At 38.7% G+C, this 18,810-nt stretch overlaps 1 protein-coding gene and 1 long non-coding RNA gene across 2 annotated transcripts in view; both read left to right on the plus strand.

Annotated features, from left to right (window-relative positions):
* Positions 1-18,810, plus strand: part of rtkn2 (rhotekin 2) — a 150,176-nt gene that overhangs the window by 22,400 nt on the left and 108,966 nt on the right. The window lies entirely within an intron of this gene.
* On the plus strand, positions 11,255-16,859 carry LOC146695276 (uncharacterized). The gene is made up of 2 exons (XR_014923551.1): positions 11,255-11,930; positions 15,068-16,859. It is a non-coding gene; the product is annotated as an uncharacterized LOC146695276 (long non-coding RNA).

The following is an 18,810-nucleotide window of genomic DNA, read 5'->3' on the forward strand; positions in this document are numbered from 1 at the left end:
CTGCAGAGAAAGTGGAGTCTGTCATCCTTGAAAAGCTCCCAAGATAGGCAGCTGGCAGGTTGAATGATGCTCTGCCTCTGTGGTCAAGTACAGACATAGGCCTTAAGCAACCATGAGCCACTGATAAGCGTGACAGATTAGGAAACATGCATACAGTTCATTAGTTAGACTCCTATGAGCCACTAATAGGAGAAAATGAGCACGCAATAAAGTGGACTTGTTAGGGAGAGATTGCCATCAGAGTTAAACACTCCAACTCAATTTTTGATCACAAACGCGGCTAAAAAATGAGCGTTTTGTTGACACTGATGACAAAATCCTGATCAGATACAGACAGACACATGCATACAACACACACTACTGCTCAAAAGTTTGTGGTCAGACTGAAACAGTCGTCTTTTAATTAATAACTTACATTTACTTTAACATAATATTACACAAAGCTTACCAGTAATGTTTTCACAGATGTGTGTTTAATGAATCATTTAAGTTAAATCACCCATGATGCATTAGGAAATGTCTACACACTTATACATGGGCCCATTTTTAGTAACCATCACTGCTGTGTGGACTGATCACATGGTTATAAACCAGGTGAAAATTGACTTCAAACTTTTGAGCTGTAGTGTAGATTGCAATGATAAAGTATAGTTATCTATTACAGAAGAATATATAGAAGTATGAGGACAGGGAGACACTGCAAAAAAGTTATGAGCTGTCTTGCTGCAGAGAAAGTGGAGTCTGTCATCCTTGAAAAGCTCCCAAAATAGGCAGCTGGCAGGTTGAATGATGCTCTGCCTCTGTGGTCAAGTACAGACATAGGCCTTAAGCAACCATGAGCCACTGATAAGCGTGACAGATTAGGAAACATGCATACAGTTCATTAGTTAGACTCCTATGAGCCACTAATAGGAGAAAATGAGCACGCAATAAAGTGGACTTGTTAGGAGAGATTGCCATCAGAGTTAAACACTCCAACTCAATTTTGACGACAAACGCGGCTAAAAAAATGAGCGCTTTGTTGACACTGATGACAAAATCCTGGTCAGATACAGACAGACACATGCATACAACACACACTACTGCTCAAAAGTTTGTGGTCAGACTGAAACAGTCGTCTTTTAATTAATAACTTACATTTACTTTAACATAATATTACAGGAAAATGATCAGAAATGTTTTCACAGATGTGTGTTCAATGAATCATTTAAGTTAAATCACCCATGATGCATTAGGAAATGTCTACACACTTATACATGGGCCCATTTTTAGTAACCATCACTGCTGTGTGGACCGATCACATGGTTATAAACCAGGTGAAAATTGACTTCAAACTTTTGAGCTGTAGTGTAGATTGCAATGACAGAGTATAGTTATCTATTACAGAAGAATATATAGAAGTATGAGGACAGGGAGACACTGTAAAAAAGTTATGAGCTGTCTTGCTGCAGAGAAAGTGGAGTCTGTCATCCTTGAAAAGCTCCCAAGATAGGCAGCTGGCAGGTTGAATGATGCTCTGCCTCTGTGGTCAAGTACAGACATAGGCCTTAAGCAACCATGAGCCACTGATAAGCGTGACAGATTAGGAAACATGCATACAGTTCATTAGTTAGACTCCTATGAGCCACTAATAGGAGAAAATGAGCACGCAATAAAGTGGACTTGTTAGGGAGAGATTGCCATCAGAGTTAAACACTCCAACTCAATTTTGACGACAAACGCGGCTAAAAAAATGAGCGTTTTGTTGACACTGATGACAAAATCCTGGTCAGATACAGACAGACACATGCATACAACACACACTTCTGCTCAAAAGTTTGTGGTCAGACTGAAACAGTTGTCTTTTAATTAATAACTTACATTTACTTTAACATAATATTACACAAAGCTTACCAGTAATGTTTTCACAGATGTGTGTTTAATGAATCATTTAAGTTAAATCACCCATGATGCATTAGGAAATGTCTACACACTTATACATGGGCCCATTTTTAGTAACCATCACTGCTGTGTGGACTGATCACATGGTTATAAACCAGGTGAAAATTGACTTCAAACTTTTGAGCTGTAGTGTAGATTGCAATGATAAAGTATAGTTATCTATTACAGAAGAATATATAGAAGTATGAGGACAGGGAGACACTGCAAAAAAGTTATGAGCTGTCTTGCTGCAGAGAAAGTGGAGTCTGTCATCCTTGAAAAGCTCCCAAAATAGGCAGCTGGCAGGTTGAATGATGCTCTGCCTCTGTGGTCAAGTACAGACATAGGCCTTAAGCAACCATGAGCCACTGATAAGCGTGACAGATTAGGAAACATGCATACAGTTCATTAGTTAGACTCCTATGAGCCACTAATAGGAGAAAATGAGCACGCAATAAAGTGGACTTGTTAGGAGAGATTGCCATCAGAGTTAAACACTCCAACTCAATTTTGACGACAAACGCGGCTAAAAAAATGAGCGTTTTGTTGACACTGATGACAAAATCCTGGTCAGATACAGACAGACACATGCATACAACACACACTACTGCTCAAAAGTTTGTGGTCAGACTGAAACAGTCGTCTTTTAATTAATAACTTACATTTACTTTAACATAATATTACACAAAGCTTACCAGTAATGTTTTCACAGATGTGTGTTTAATGAATCATTTAAGTTAAATCACCCATGATGCATTAGGAAATGTCTACACACTTATACATGGGCCCATTTTTAGTAACCATCACTGCTGTGTGGACCGATCACATGGTTATAAACCAGGTGAAAATTGACTTCAAACTTTTGAGCTGTAGTGTAGATTGCAATGATAGTGTATAGTTATCTATTACAGAAGAATATATAGAAGTATGAGGACAGGGAGACACTGTAAAAAAGTTATGAGCTGTCTTGCTGCAGAGAAAGTGGAGTCTGTCATCCTTGAAAAGCTCCCAAGATAGGCAGCTGGCAGGTTGAATGATGCTCTGCCTCTGTGGTCAAGTACAGACATAGGCCTTAAGCAACCATGAGCCACTGATAAGCGTGACAGATTAGGAAACATGCATACAGTTCATTAGTTAGACTCCTATGAGCCACTAATAGGAGAAAATGAGCACGCAATAAAGTGGACTTGTTAGGGAGAGATTGCCATCAGAGCTAAACACTCCAACTCAATTTTTGATCACAAACGCGGCTAAAAAAATGAGCGTTTTGTTGACACTGATGACAAAATCCTGGTCAGATACAGACAGACACATGCATACAACACACACTACTGCTCAAAAGTTTGTGGTCAGACTGAAACAGTCGTCTTTTAATTAATAACTTACATTTACTTTAACATAACGTTACAGGAAAATGATCAGAAATGTTTTCACAGATGTGTGTTTAGTGAATCATTTAAGTTAAATCACCCATGATGCATTAGGAAATGTCTACACACTTATACATGGGCCCATTTTTAGTAACCATCACTGCTGTGTGGACTGATCACATGGTTATAAACCAGGTGAAAATTGACTTCAAACTTTTGAGCTGTAGTGTAGATTGCAATGATAAAGTATAGTTATCTATTACAGAAGAATATATAGAAGTATGAGGACAGGGAGACACTGTAAAAAAGTTATGAGCTGTCTTGCTGCAGAGAAAGTGGAGTCTGTCATCCTTGAAAAGCTCCCAAGATAGGCAGCTGGCAGGTTGAATGATGCTCTGCCTCTGTGGTCAAGTACAGACATAGGCCTTAAGCAACCATGAGCCACTGATAAGCGTGACAGATTAGGAAACATGCATACAGTTCATTAGTTAGACTCCTATGAGCTACTAATAGGAGAAAATGAGCACGCAATAAAGTGGACTTGTTAGGGAGAGATTGCCATCAGAGTTAAACACTCCAACTCAATTTTGACGACAAACGCGGCTAAAAAAATGAGCGTTTTGTTGACACTGATGACAAAATCCTGGTCAGATACAGACAGACACATGCATACAACACACACTACTGCTCAAAAGTTTGTGGTCAGACTGAAACAGTCGTCTTTTAATTAATAACTTACATTTACTTTAACATAATATTACACAAAGCTTACCAGTAATGTTTTCACAGATGTGTGTTTAATGAATCATTTAAGTTAAATCACCCATGATGCATTAGGAAATGTCTACACACTTATACATGGGCCCATTTTTAGTAACCATCACTGCTGTGTGGACTGATCACATGGTTATAAACCAGGTGAAAATTGACTTCAAACTTTTGAGCTGTAGTGTAGATTGCAATGACAGAGTATAGTTATCTATTACAGAAGAATATATAGAAGTATGAGGACAGGGAGACACTGCAAAAAAGTTATGAGCTGTCTTGCTGCAGAGAAAGTGGAGTCTGTCATCCTTGAAAAGCTACCAAAATAGGCAGCTGGCAGGTTGAATGATGCTCTGCCTCTGTGGTCAAGTACAGACATAGGCCTTAAGCAACCATGAGCCACTGATAAGCGTGACAGATTAGGAAACATGCATACAGTTCATTAGTTAGACTCCTATGAGCCACTAATAGGAGAAAATGAGCACGCAATAAAGTGGACTTGTTAGGAGAGATTGCCATCAGAGTTAAACACTCCAACTCAATTTTGACGACAAACGTGGCTAAAAAAATGAGCGTTTTGTTGACACTGATGACAAAATCCTGGTCAGATACAGACAGACACATGCATACAACACACACTACTGCTCAAAAGTTTGTGGTCAGGCTGAAACAGTCGTCTTTTAATTAATAACTTACATTTACTTCAACATAATATTACAGGAAAATGATCAGAAATGTTTTCACAGATGTGTGTTCAATGAATCATTTAAGTTAAATCACCCATGATGCATTAGGAAATGTCTACACACTTATACATGGGCCCATTTTTAGTAACCATCACTGCTGTGTGGACCGATCACATGGTTATAAACCAGGTGAAAATTGACTTCAAACTTTTGAGCTGTAGTGTAGATTGCAATGATAGTGTATAGTTATCTATTACAGAAGAATATATAGAAGTATGAGGACAGGGAGACACTGTAAAAAAGTTATGAGCTGTCTTGCTGCAGAGAAAGTGGAGTCTGTCATCCTTGAAAAGCTCCCAAGATAGGCAGCTGGCAGGTTGAATGATGCTCTGCCTCTGTGGTCAAGTACAGACATAGGCCTTAAGCAACCATGAGCCACTGATAAGCGTGACAGATTAGGAAACATGCATACAGTTCATTAGTTAGACTCCTATGAGCCACTAATAGGAGAAAATGAGCACGCAATAAAGTGGACTTGTTAGGGAGAGATTGCCATCAGAGTTAAACACTCCAACTCAATTTTTGATCACAAACGCGGCTAAAAAAATGAGCGTTTTGTTGACACTGATGACAAAATCCTGGTCAGATACAGACAGACACATGCATACAACACACACTACTGCTCAAAAGTTTGTGGTCAGACTGAAACAGTCGTCTTTTAATTAATAACTTACATTTACTTTAACATAACGTTACAGGAAAATGATCAGAAATGTTTTCACAGATGTGTGTTTAATGAATCATTTAAGTTAAATCACCCATGATGCATTAGGAAATGTCTACACACTTATACATGGGCCCATTTTTAGTAACCATCACTGCTGTGTGGACTGATCACATGGTTATAAACCAGGTGAAAATTGACTTCAAACTTTTGAGCTGTAGTGTAGATTGCAATGACAGAGTATAGTTATCTATTACAGAAGAATATATAGAAGTATGAGGACAGGGAGACACTGTAAAAAAGTTATGAGCTGTCTTGCTGCAGAGAAAGTGGAGTCTGTCATCCTTGAAAAGCTCCCAAGATAGGCAGCTGGCAGGTTGAATGATGCTCTGCCTCTGTGGTCAAGTACAGACATAGGCCTTAAGCAACCATGAGCCACTGATAAGCGTGACAGATTAGGAAACATGCATACAGTTCATTAGTTAGACTCCTATGAGCCACTAATAGGAGAAAATGAGCACGCAATAAAGTGGACTTGTTAGGGAGAGATTGCCATCAGAGTTAAACACTCCAACTCAATTTTTGATCACAAACACGGCTAAAAAATTGAGCGTTTTGTTGACACTGATGATAAAATCCTGGTCAGATACAGACAGACACATGCATACAACACACACTACTGCTCAAAAGTTTGTGGTCAGACTGAAACAGTCGTCTTTTAATTAATAACTTACATTTACTTTAACATAATATTACAGGAAAATGATCAGAAATGTTTTCACAGATGTGTGTTCAATGAATCATTTAAGTTAAATCACCCATGATGCATTAGGAAATGTCTACACACTTATACATGGGCCCATTTTTAGTAACCATCACTGCTGTGTGGACCGATCACATGGTTATAAACCAGGTGAAAATTGACTTCAAACTTTTGAGCTGTAGTGTAGATTGCAATGATAAAGTATAGTTATCTATTACAGAAGAATATATAGAAGTATGAGGACAGGGAGACACTGTAAAAAAGTTATGAGCTGTCTTGCTGCAGAGAAAGTGGAGTCTGTCATCCTTGAAAAGCTCCCAAGATAGGCAGCTGGCAGGTTGAATGATGCTCTGCCTCTGTGGTCAAGTACAGACATAGGCCTTAAGCAACCATGAGCCACTGATAAGTGTGACAGATTAGGAAACATGCATACAGTTCATTAGTTAGACTCCTATGAGCCACTAATAGGAGAAAATGAGCACGCAATAAAGTGGACTTGTTAGGGAGAGATTGCCATCAGAGTTAAACACTCCAACTCAATTTTGACGACAAACGCGGCTAAAAAAATGAGCGTTTTGTTGACACTGATGACAAAATCCTGGTCAGATACAGACAGACACATGCATACAACACACACTACTGCTCAAAAGTTTGTGGTCAGACTGAAACAGTCGTCTTTTAATTAATAACTTACATTTACTTTAACATAATATTACACAAAGCTTACCAGTAATGTTTTCACACATGTGTGTTTAATGAATCATTTAAGTTAAATCACCCATGATGCATTAGGAAATGTCTACACACTTATACATGGGCCCATTTTTAGTAACCATCACTGCTGTGTGGACTGATCACATGGTTATAAACCAGGTGAAAATTGACTTCAAACTTTTGAGCTGTAGTGTAGATTGCAATGATAGTGTATAGTTATCTATTACAGAAGAATATATAGAAGTATGAGGACAGGGAGACACTGCAAAAAAGTTATGAGCTGTCTTGCTGCAGAGAAAGTGGAGTCTGTCATCCTTGAAAAGCTCCCAAAATAGGCAGCTGGCAGGTTGAATGATGCTCTGCCTCTGTGGTCAAGTACAGACATAGGCCTTAAGCAACCATGAGCCACTGATAAGCGTGACAGATTAGGAAACATGCATACAGTTCATTAGTTAGACTCCTATGAGCCACTAATAGGAGAAAATGAGCACGCAATAAAGTGGACTTGTTAGGGAGAGATTGCCATCAGAGTTAAACACTCCAACTCAATTTTTGATCACAAACGCGGCTAAAAAAATGAGCGTTTTGTTGACACTGATGACAAAATCCTGATCAGATACAGACAGACACATGCATACAACACACACTACTGCTCAAAAGTTTGTGGTCAGACTGAAACAGTCGTCTTTTAATTAATAACTTACATTTACTTTAACATAACGTTACAGGAAAATGATCAGAAATGTTTTCACAGATGTGTGTTTAATGAATCATTTAAGTTAAATCACCCATGATGCATTAGGAAATGTCTACACACTTATACATGGGCCCATTTTTAGTAACCATCACTGCTGTGTGGACTGATCACATGGTTATAAACCAGGTGAAAATTGACTTCAAACTTTTGAGCTGTAGTGTAGATTGCAATGATAGTGTATAGTTATCTATTAAAGAAGAATATATAGAAGTATGAGGACAGGGAGACACTGTAAAAAAGCTATGAGCTGTCTTGCTGCGGAGAAAGTGGAGTCTGTCATCCTTGAAAAGCTCCCAAGATAGGCAGCTGGCAGGTTGAATGATGCTCTGCCTCTGTGGTCAAGTACAGACATAGGCCTTAAGCAACCATGAGCCACTGATAAGCGTGACAGATTAGGAAACATGCATACAGTTCATTAGTTAGACTCCTATGAGCCACTAATAGGAGAAAATGAGCACGCAATAAAGTGGACTTGTTAGGGAGAGATTGCCATCAGAGTTAAACACTCCAACTCAATTTTGACGACAAACGCGGCTAAAAAAATGAGCGTTTTGTTGACACTGATGACAAAATCCTGGTCAGATACAGACAGACACATGCATACAACACACACTACTGCTCAAAAGTTTGTGGTCAGACTGAAACAGTCGTCTTTTAATTAATAACTTACATTTACTTTAACATAATATTACACAAAGCTTACCAGTAATGTTTTCACACATGTGTGTTCAATGAATCATTTAAGTTAAATCACCCATGATGCATTAGGAAATGTCTACACACTTATACATGGGCCCATTTTTAGTAACCATCACTGCTGTGTGGACTGATCACATGGTTATAAACCAGGTGAAAATTGACTTCAAACTTTTGAGCTGTAGTGTAGATTGCAATGATAGTGTATAGTTATCTATTACAGAAGAATATATAGAAGTATGAGGACAGGGAGACACTGTAAAAAAGTTATGAGCTGTCTTGCTGCAGAGAAAGTGGAGTCTGTCATCCTTGAAAAGCTCCCAAGATAGGCAGCTGGCAGGTTGAATGATGCTCTGCCTCTGTGGTCAAGTACAGACATAGGCCTTAAGCAACCATGAGCCACTGATAAGCGTGACAGATTAGGAAACATGCATACAGTTCATTAGTTAGACTCCTATGAGCCACTAATAGGAGAAAATGAGCACGCAATAAAGTGGACTTGTTAGGGAGAGATTGCCATCAGAGCTAAACACTCCAACTCAATTTTTGATCACAAACGCGGCTAAAAAATTGAGCGTTTTGTTGACACTGATGACAAAATCCTGGTCAGATACAGACAGACACATGCATACAACACACACTACTGCTCAAAAGTTTGTGGTCAGACTGAAACAGTCGTCTTTTAATTAATAACTTACATTTACTTTAACATAATATTACACAAAGCTTACCAGTAATGTTTTCACACATGTGTGTTTAATGAATCATTTAAGTTAAATCACCCATGATGCATTAGGAAATGTCTACACACTTATACATGGGCCCATTTTTAGTAACCATCACTGCTGTGTGGACCGATCACATGGTTATAAACCAGGTGAAAATTGACTTCAAACTTTTGAGCTGTAGTGTAGATTGCAATGATAGTGTATAGTTATCTATTACAGAAGAATATATAGAAGTATAAGGACAGGGACACACTGTAAAAAAGCTATGAGCTGTCTTGCTGCGGAGAAAGTGGAGTCTGTCATCCTTGAAAAGCTCCCAAGATAGGCAGCTGGCAGGTTGAATGATGCTCTGCCTCTGTGGTCAAGTACAGACATAGGCCTTAAGCAACCATGAGCCACTGATAAGCGTGACAGATTAGGAAACATGCATGCAGTTCATTAGTTAGACTCCTATGAGCTACTAATAGGAGAAAATGAGCACGCAATAAAGTGGACTTGTTAGGGAGAGATTGCCATCAGAGTTAAACACTCCAACTCAATTTTGACGACAAACGCGGCTAAAAAAATGAGCGCTTTGTTGACACTGATGACAAAATCCTGGTCAGATACAGACAGACACATGCATACAACACACACTACTGCTCAAAAGTTTGTGGTCAGACTGAAACAGTCGTCTTTTAATTAATAACTTACATTTACTTTAACATAATATTACACAAAGCTTACCAGTAATGTTTTCACAGATGTGTGTTTAATGAATCATTTAAGTTAAATCACCCATGATGCATTAGGAAATGTCTACACACTTATACATGGGCCCATTTTTAGTAACCATCACTGCTGTGTGGACCGATCACATGGTTATAAACCAGGTGAAAATTGACTTCAAACTTTTGAGCTGTAGTGTAGATTGCAATGATAGTGTATAGTTATCTATTACAGAAGAATATATAGAAGTATGAGGACAGGGAGACACTGTAAAAAAGTTATGAGCTGTCTTGCTGCAGAGAAAGTGGAGTCTGTCATCCTTGAAAAGCTCCCAAGATAGGCAGCTGGCAGGTTGAATGATGCTCTGCCTCTGTGGTCAAGTACAGACATAGGCCTTAAGCAACCATGAGCCACTGATAAGCGTGACAGATTAGGAAACATGCATACAGTTCATTAGTTAGACTCCTATGAGCCACTAATAGGAGAAAATGAGCACGCAATAAAGTGGACTTGTTAGGGAGAGATTGCCATCAGAGTTAAACACTCCAACTCAATTTTTGATCACAAACGCGGCTAAAAAATTGAGCGTTTTGTTGACACTGATGACAAAATCCTGATCAGATACAGACAGACACATGCATACAACACACACTACTGCTCAAAAGTTTGTGGACAGACTGAAACAGTCGTCTTTTAATTAATAACTTACATTTACTTTAACATAATATTACACAAAGCTTACCAGTAATGTTTTCACACATGTGTGTTTAATGAATCATTTAAGTTAAATCACCCATGATGCATTAGGAAATGTCTACACACTTATACATGGGCCCATTTTTAGTAACCATCACTGCTGTGTGGACCGATCACATGGTTATAAACCAGGTGAAAATTGACTTCAAACTTTTGAGCTGTAGTGTAGATTGCAATGATAAAGTATAGTTATCTATTACAGAAGAATATATAGAAGTATGAGGACAGGGACACACTGTAAAAAAGTTATGAGCTGTCTTGCTGCAGAGAAAGTGGAGTCTGTCATCCTTGAAAAGCTCCCAAGATAGGCAGCTGGCAGGTTGAATGATGCTCTGCCTCTGTGGTCAAGTACAGACATAGGCCTTAAGCAACCATGAGCCACTGATAAGCGTGACAGATTAGGAAACATGCATACAGTTCATTAGTTAGACTCCTATGAGCCACTAATAGGAGAAAATGAGCACGCAATAAAGTGGACTTGTTAGGAGAGATTGCCATCAGAGTTAAACACTCCAACTCAATTTTGACGACAAACGCGGCTAAAAAAATGAGCGTTTTGTTGACACTGATGACAAAATCCTGGTCAGATACAGACAGACACATGCATACAACACACACTACTGCTCAAAAGTTTGTGGTCAGACTGAAACAGTCGTCTTTTAATGTCAGAGTATTTTTGCTTTTAAAGGTTTTATTATTCATATAATAATCAGCTAAGAGTGTTTATATTTCTGTTCTGTACTCAACCAGCTGCATATTTTAATTGCTGGCTCCCTACTTTATAACGGAAACTGCTTGCCTTCACATTATCAGTCTTTGCCTTCACATTGTCACTGTTTGCCTTCACACTAGCAGGAAACCGCCACCCACGAGTAAGAAACAACCTTGTAGAGAACACGAAGTTTTTTGATAAACCACACCTGTTTTCTTGACAAGATAAGGATGATATTTCCTTTTTTGTATGCTTCATGATGTGTATAAATAAAGCCAGACTGCACCAAGGAGGTGTGTGAGTCTCTCCCTGAGTCTCTCACCCGTGCACGTTTAAAACTGCTCTAAGTGTCTGAGTGATATTTCATTGCATCTGAGTACTTTGATAATAGAATATCTTTAACATTTAATTGGTCCTTCGAGCCGGAGTGGACATTGATATTTTTTTCAATGCTCCAATAGGAGACCTTCGTCAAGTCCTGACGTCGTGAGAAGCCCACGCTGTCGACTCCTCTCCAGGCAGAGGATAAAGTCCAGAGACGTGACGTTCGGGTTCTGGCCAGCGTTCTTATAAGAGGTCCACGACTTCAGGGGTTGATGAAGGAAACCAAAGCAACCACACAATAACTCAGGTGAATATTTAGCACTCACTCACATCTTGCGCAAAACGACTGAGGCAACCTGTGGTCTATACATTAAATAGTTTCCCGTCAATGTATGACAGATTAATTAAGTAACATTCTCGTCTGAAAAAGGACTGGTAGAGGTTACAGCTCGCCTGAAAGAGGGCTTGGAGCAAGTTTAATGTCAAAATACGACAGGATAGTAACATTCTCGTCTGAAAAAGGACTCGTAGAGGTTACGAAGCAGCTCGCCTGAAAGAGGGCTTGGAGCAATGTAGAAAGACACAGTGTTGCCCAGAATAAAAAACTCATTACGCGTATAATCTGTTGTTTTACTGTTTTGTTGGTGGAGTAAGTTGATTTTACAGCACATTAAGGAGGCTGAACTACTCCACCGAATTGTTTACCGTTGGTTGCTCGAGTTCTGGTGGAACGGGAAAAGGTTGTGTTTCATCACATAAAATTGACACCGCTTTCAAGGCTAGCTTGAAAGTAGAAGGCCGTGTCAATAGCCTCTCCCATTCCTCGTGCCAGAGAAAGCACCACGGGTGTGTATGTGTGTGTGTAAACGTAAATATATCTATGAGCTAATAAAAATAATAAGAAAGAAAAATGGGTAATAAATCAACAAAACTCACTGCTGACGAGCAGTGGCTAGAGAAAAATGTCCAGGCGCCGGACAAACTGCAGTGACTGATAAAACCCTTATTAAGTGAAAACTAGAGATCAAAGTAGTTTAAAAAGGTTGGAAACAGACCTCAACGAATAGATATAAATATAAGAAGTACAAAAATAAAATAAATAAAGACAAAATTACATTAGAACTTATTTTTAATGTATTGAAACTAATAATAGGAAGGATAACAACCTGTAAACTTATATTAACAATGAAACATAGTTGGCAAGACGTTCATGCCCAGAATGTATAAAATAAATAAAAGGAAATAATTCACACGAAAACCTTTTAAATAAAATAGAGAGATGCATAAGGTACATTAAGGCTGTGTCATTGGTCAGCCAAGGAAAGTGTGTGAAAAGGTAAATGTCTCCAGCTTGGGAAAAGGTGAAGCTGCAGATCACCCGAAGCCCTTGATGGACACAAAATAAAATATAAAATATATAATAATAAATTGCTTGGTTAGACATGCAACAGAAAGAATGAAAGTGACCGAAGGTTGGATCTGAGATGAGGCAAACAGAAGACCAGTCTAAAAAGTAGGCACAAACCTGTTCAGAGAAGAAGCAAATTTGTACAGATTGGATGAATTCTAAGTTATCTGTTTGCTGAGTAAGATGATCCCAACTATTAAATTGGCTCAGTAGTAGTATAGTAATATACACTTTTATATACACTGATAAAATGTTGTAATATACTGTTGTTATTATATGGAAAGAAAAAGATGATAATAATAAGAAGTAACCTAGTCAGTATGATGTGAGATGGACAATTGTTATGAAGTAGTCTGCATCAAGCTTAAGGTTTGCTCAAACTCAGTATAATGACATAGGAGATGAAGAAAATAAAGGAAATATCTAAACTACTTAGGTGCATAGAGGCACTTGACATGCTTGAAAACCTGGATAAAATATTACTGAGATATAGAGCACATCTATAGTAACAACTAATAAGCCAAACCCTGTAGACAACAGCTAAAGTTACAGGATTGTGAAGCTGAATTAAATATGTGGACACCGCTAAGTTGATGAGCATGTTACACATTTTCTTTTATTTTTTATTTATTTGTTTTTAGAGCAGAAGCTGCATAAAAGCCAACACATGCAGCTGTCTGTGAGCTCAGTTTTCCCTCACATGTCTGCTCTGTTTCAGTAGCAGCATTTTTCTTTTTGGGTCCTGACTCATGTATGTTTTCGGTTTTGTTTGATTATTTTATTTTGTTGATTTGGAAACAAATTCGTGACAATACTTGTTTAAAATATGTAAGATGTGTGAGATGTGTGAATTCTTTGAAAAACTAGAAATTATCTAAAAATGCCTCAAGTGAGAATGTAATGTTCCATCTATAAAAAAAAAAAAAAAAAAAAAAAAAAATCTTGCTGGAAGTGATCACCTTGCCAAAACAATTGGCACTGTGCACATGTGGAGCACATCAAAAAGACAATTATATTGTCACAAAAGGAAATAATTTTGCAGAACAAGCAGCAAAACAGGCTGCAAACAATCGGCAGAGCTACTAGAAACCAACTACTGCCTACAAATACCACTTGATGTACTAAAAACCGAACAACAAGCTGCAACAATCACTGAACAAAACAAGTGGCTGAAATGTGGAGTAAACTGAAAGATGACTTAATGGTCTGTGATGGAAAACCTATATTAACAGAGTCATTACACAGGACAGCGGTTGTAGTGACACATGAGGTAAACACCTGTGTCAACAGGAGGGAGATATAGTATAGATAAACAATGCAATACACACTATAAATTTTGAAACTTTAGCGAATAATTTGTAAGAACATGCCTATTCTGTCAAAAAACAAAAAACAAAAAAAAACAACACAACTCACAAGGAAACTTAAGACCTAAGAGAGGCTAGTTTTCCATACAATCCACATGGATTTTATTGAACTTAACGAATGCCAAGCATCAAGATATGCTCTAGTAATTATAGATGTATTTTCAAAATGGCCAGAAATCTATCCAGTCAAAAGAGCAGATGCAATATCAGTGGCAAAGTGTTTATGCAATCACTTCATCCCCACATATGGCATTCCCAGTCTGATAAGGTCAGACAATGGAACACATTTTGTTAATGACATCATCAGCAAAGTCTCTGAAGCTCTAGGATTTAGCATCAAACATCACTGTGCATATCACCCACAAAGCGCAGGATTAGTGGAAAGAACTAACGGCACAATAAAACAGAGATTAAGAAAATGCATGGAAGAAACAGGAAGACCATGGCCTGAATGTCTAGGCCTAGTAAAGATGTGGATGAGAATAACACAAGGTTCTCAGAAACTTACACCTTTTGAAATCATCCACGGGAGAGCGTTTCCATTGCCAATTACCAGTGAACCTATTAATAAATCAATAAGGGAAACTACCCTAGCAGAATGGATGACTAAACTGTTTGAAAATAAAGAGATTGTGTTAAACAACCAACTGCCGAGTGATTTCTCTCCAGTGTCTTGCAGGTTACAACCAGGTGATTGGATCCTGATCAAAGTACTCCAGAGAAAGAATTGGAGTTCACCAAGGTGGGAGGGCCCATACCAAGTCCTACTTACCACACCCACCGCCTGCAAAATAGCAGAAAGACCATCTTGGATCCACCACAGCCACTGTAAAAAAGTGAGTGACAATCCAGACGCTTAGACGCCGGCTCCCCTGGCTTCTAGGTGATCTATTGGTGAAGGGAAGGGCTGATTGGGTATATCCCGCCCTTTTTTACTTCTCGCCAATAGTCTACTCACCAGAAGTCTAGGTGTGCCTGGTCATCATGAAGACACTTGTCCTCCTAGTGGCCAGCATTGCGCTCCTAGTGAGCCTACTAACACTCACCCAGATGAGAGGAAATAAACAACACCACCTGCAAAAAAGATGGACACATGATAATTCGCATCTACGTGACCTGACCCAATCCAAAGGAATACACACCTTCAAAGATTGAACTTTCTGGGTCCAGGGAACCGCTTGGGCCTGCGGGCCTAAAACCTACTTCATGCTCCCACCGAACTCCACCGGTCTGTGTGCACCAGTACTAATTTCAGACCACACCTTCAAGATCACAGCAGAGACACACACGTCAAGAGCAAAACGTGAAGTTGCTGAAGTCACTGAAGTAATGCCACATGACTCAATCTATGGATCAGATGTGCCCAAGAACTTCAAACTATGGACTGATGGTCAGAAAGTCCTCCACTCCTTGTTCCCTTGGGTAGGAGTTGGGAAAAACATGCTGAGGATCGAGACACTTGACTATCGATTTGGACTGTTTCTAAATGCTTCAATGAAAATCAACAAAGCGCAAAATGAAGAACTCGACGCAATACGCATTGTAGTGATGCAACACAGAGTCGCACTAGACATGATTCTAGCTGAAAAAGGAGGTTTGTGTGTATTGTTTGACACTACATGTTGTACATACATCCCAGACAACATACACTCACAAAACATGACCGACGCTTTGAACACCTTGAGAAAGATTAAAGATGCTGAACAACAAGACTATGTCACAAGCACTGATGATTGGTTGACATGGTTACTAGGTGGTTCATGGAAGTCCCTACTGATTAAAGGACTTGTTGGAATAGCATTTTTGCTTTTACTGTTATGTGTTTTCACAACATGTGTAGTACCCTGTCTGAAGAAAATGGTATCAAACATGGTGACAACTTCTATCAATGCTTATGTGATGACGTCTCAAATGGAAGAAATTTTGAAAGATGATCCATACAGTAATGTTTAGTTTAATTGAACACAGGACTGTTTTATGACGTTCAAACCGAAAATGTTTAGACAAGAGGTTATGAACTGACAAAAATAACAGTACTGTCATGTGAGAAATCTAAACAACAGGAGGGAATGTCAGAGTATTTTTGCTTTTAAAGGTTTTATTATTCATATAATAATCAGCTAAGAGTGTTTATATTTCTGTTCTGTACTCAACCAGCTGCATATTTTAATTGCTGGCTCCCTACTTTATAACGGAAACTGCTTGCCTTCACATTATCAGTCTTTGCCTTCACATTGTCACTGTTTGCCTTCACACTAGCAGGAAACCGCCACCCACGAGTAAGAAACAACCTTGTAGAGAACACGAAGTTTTTTGATAAACCACACCTGTTTTCTTGACAAGATAAGGATGATATTTCCTTTTTTGTATGCTTCATGATGTGTATAAATAAAGCCAGACTGCACCAAGGAGGTGTGTGAGTCTCTCCCTGAGTCTCTCACCCGTGCACGTTTAAAACTGCTCTAAGTGTCTGAGTGATATTTCATTGCATCTGAGTACTTTGATAATAGAATATCTTTAACATTTAATTAATAACTTACATTTACTTTAACATAATATTACACAAAGCTTACCAGTAATGTTTTCACACATGTGTGTTTAATGAATCATTTAAGTTAAATCACCCATGATGCATTAGGAAATGTCTACACACTTATACATGGGCCCATTTTTAGTAACCATCACTGCTGTGTGGACTGATCACATGGTTATAAACCAGGTGAAAATTGACTTCAAACTTTTGAGCTGTAGTGTAGATTGCAATGATAGTGTATAGTTATCTATTAAAGAAGAATATATAGAAGTATGAGGACAGGGAGACACTGTAAAAAAGCTATGAGCTGTCTTGCTGCGGAGAAAGTGGAGTCTGTCATCCTTGAAAAGCTCCCAAGATAGGCAGCTGGCAGGTTGAATGATGCTCTGCCTCTGTGGTCAAGTACAGACATAGGCCTTAAGCAACCATGAGCCACTGATAAGCGTGACAGATTAGGAAACATGCATACAGTTCATTAGTTAGACTCCTATGAGCCACTAATAGGAGAAAATGAGCACGCAATAAAGTGGACTTGTTAGGGAGAGATTGCCATCAGAGTTAAACACTCCAACTCAATTTTGACGACAAACGCGGCTAAAAAAATGAGCGTTTTGTTGACACTGATGACAAAATCCTGGTCAGATACAGACAGACACATGCATACAACACACACTACTGCTCAAAAGTTTGTGGTCAGACTGAAACAGTCGTCTTTTAATTAATAACTTACATTTACTTTAACATAATATTACACAAAGCTTACCAGTAATGTTTTCACACATGTGTGTTCAATGAATCATTTAAGTTAAATCACCCATGATGCATTAGGAAATGTCTACACACTTATACATGGGCCCATTTTTAGTAACCATCACTGCTGTGTGGACTGATCACATGGTTATAAACCAGGTGAAAATTGACTTCAAACTTTTGAGCTGTAGTGTAGATTGCAATGATAGTGTATAGTTATCTATTACAGAAGAATATATAGAAGTATGAGGACAGGGAGACACTGTAAAAAAGTTATGAGCTGTCTTGCTGCAGAGAAAGTGGAGTCTGTCATCCTTGAAAAGCTCCCAAGATAGGCAGCTGGCAGGTTGAATGATGCTCTGCCTCTGTGGTCAAGTACAGACATAGGCCTTAAGCAACCATGAGCCACTGATAAGCGTGACAGATTAGGAAACATGCATACAGTTCATTAGTTAGACTCCTATGAGCCACTATTAGGAGAAAATGAGCACGCAATAAAGTGGACTTGTTAGGGAGAGATTGCCATCAGAGCTAAACACTCCAACTCAATTTTTGATCACAAACGCGGCTAAAAAATTGAGCGTTTTGTTGACACTGATGACAAAATCCTGGTCAGATACAGACAGACACATGCATACAACACACACTACTGCTCAAAAGTTTGTGGTCAGACTGAAACAGTCGTCTTTTAATTAATAACTTACATTTACTTTAACATAATATTACACAAAGCTTACCAGTAATGTTTTCACACATGTGTGTTTAATGAATCATTTAAGTTAAATCACCCATGATGCATTAGGAAATGTCTACACACTTATACATGGGCCCATTTTTAGTAACCATCACTGCTGTGTGGACCGATCACATGGTTATAAACCAGGTGAAAATTGACTTCAAACTTTTGAGCTGTAGTGTAGATTGCAATGATAGTGTATAGTTATCTATTACAGAAGAATATATAGAAGTATGAGGACAGGGAGACACTGCAAAAAAGTTATGAGCTGTCTTGCTGCAGAGAAAGTGGAGTCTGTCATCCTTGAAAAGCTCCCAAAATAGGCAGCTGGCAGGTTGAATGATGCTCTGCCTCTGTGGTCAAGTACAGACATAGGCCTTAAGCAACCATGAG

The sequence above is a fragment of the Copadichromis virginalis genome, linkage group LG13, assembly GCF_057382275.1.
Source record: "Copadichromis virginalis isolate Kocher_CV1m ecotype Utaka linkage group LG13, C_Virginalis_male_GT1.1, whole genome shotgun sequence".
In the NCBI taxonomy this organism is placed as follows: domain Eukaryota; kingdom Metazoa; phylum Chordata; class Actinopteri; order Cichliformes; family Cichlidae; genus Copadichromis; species Copadichromis virginalis.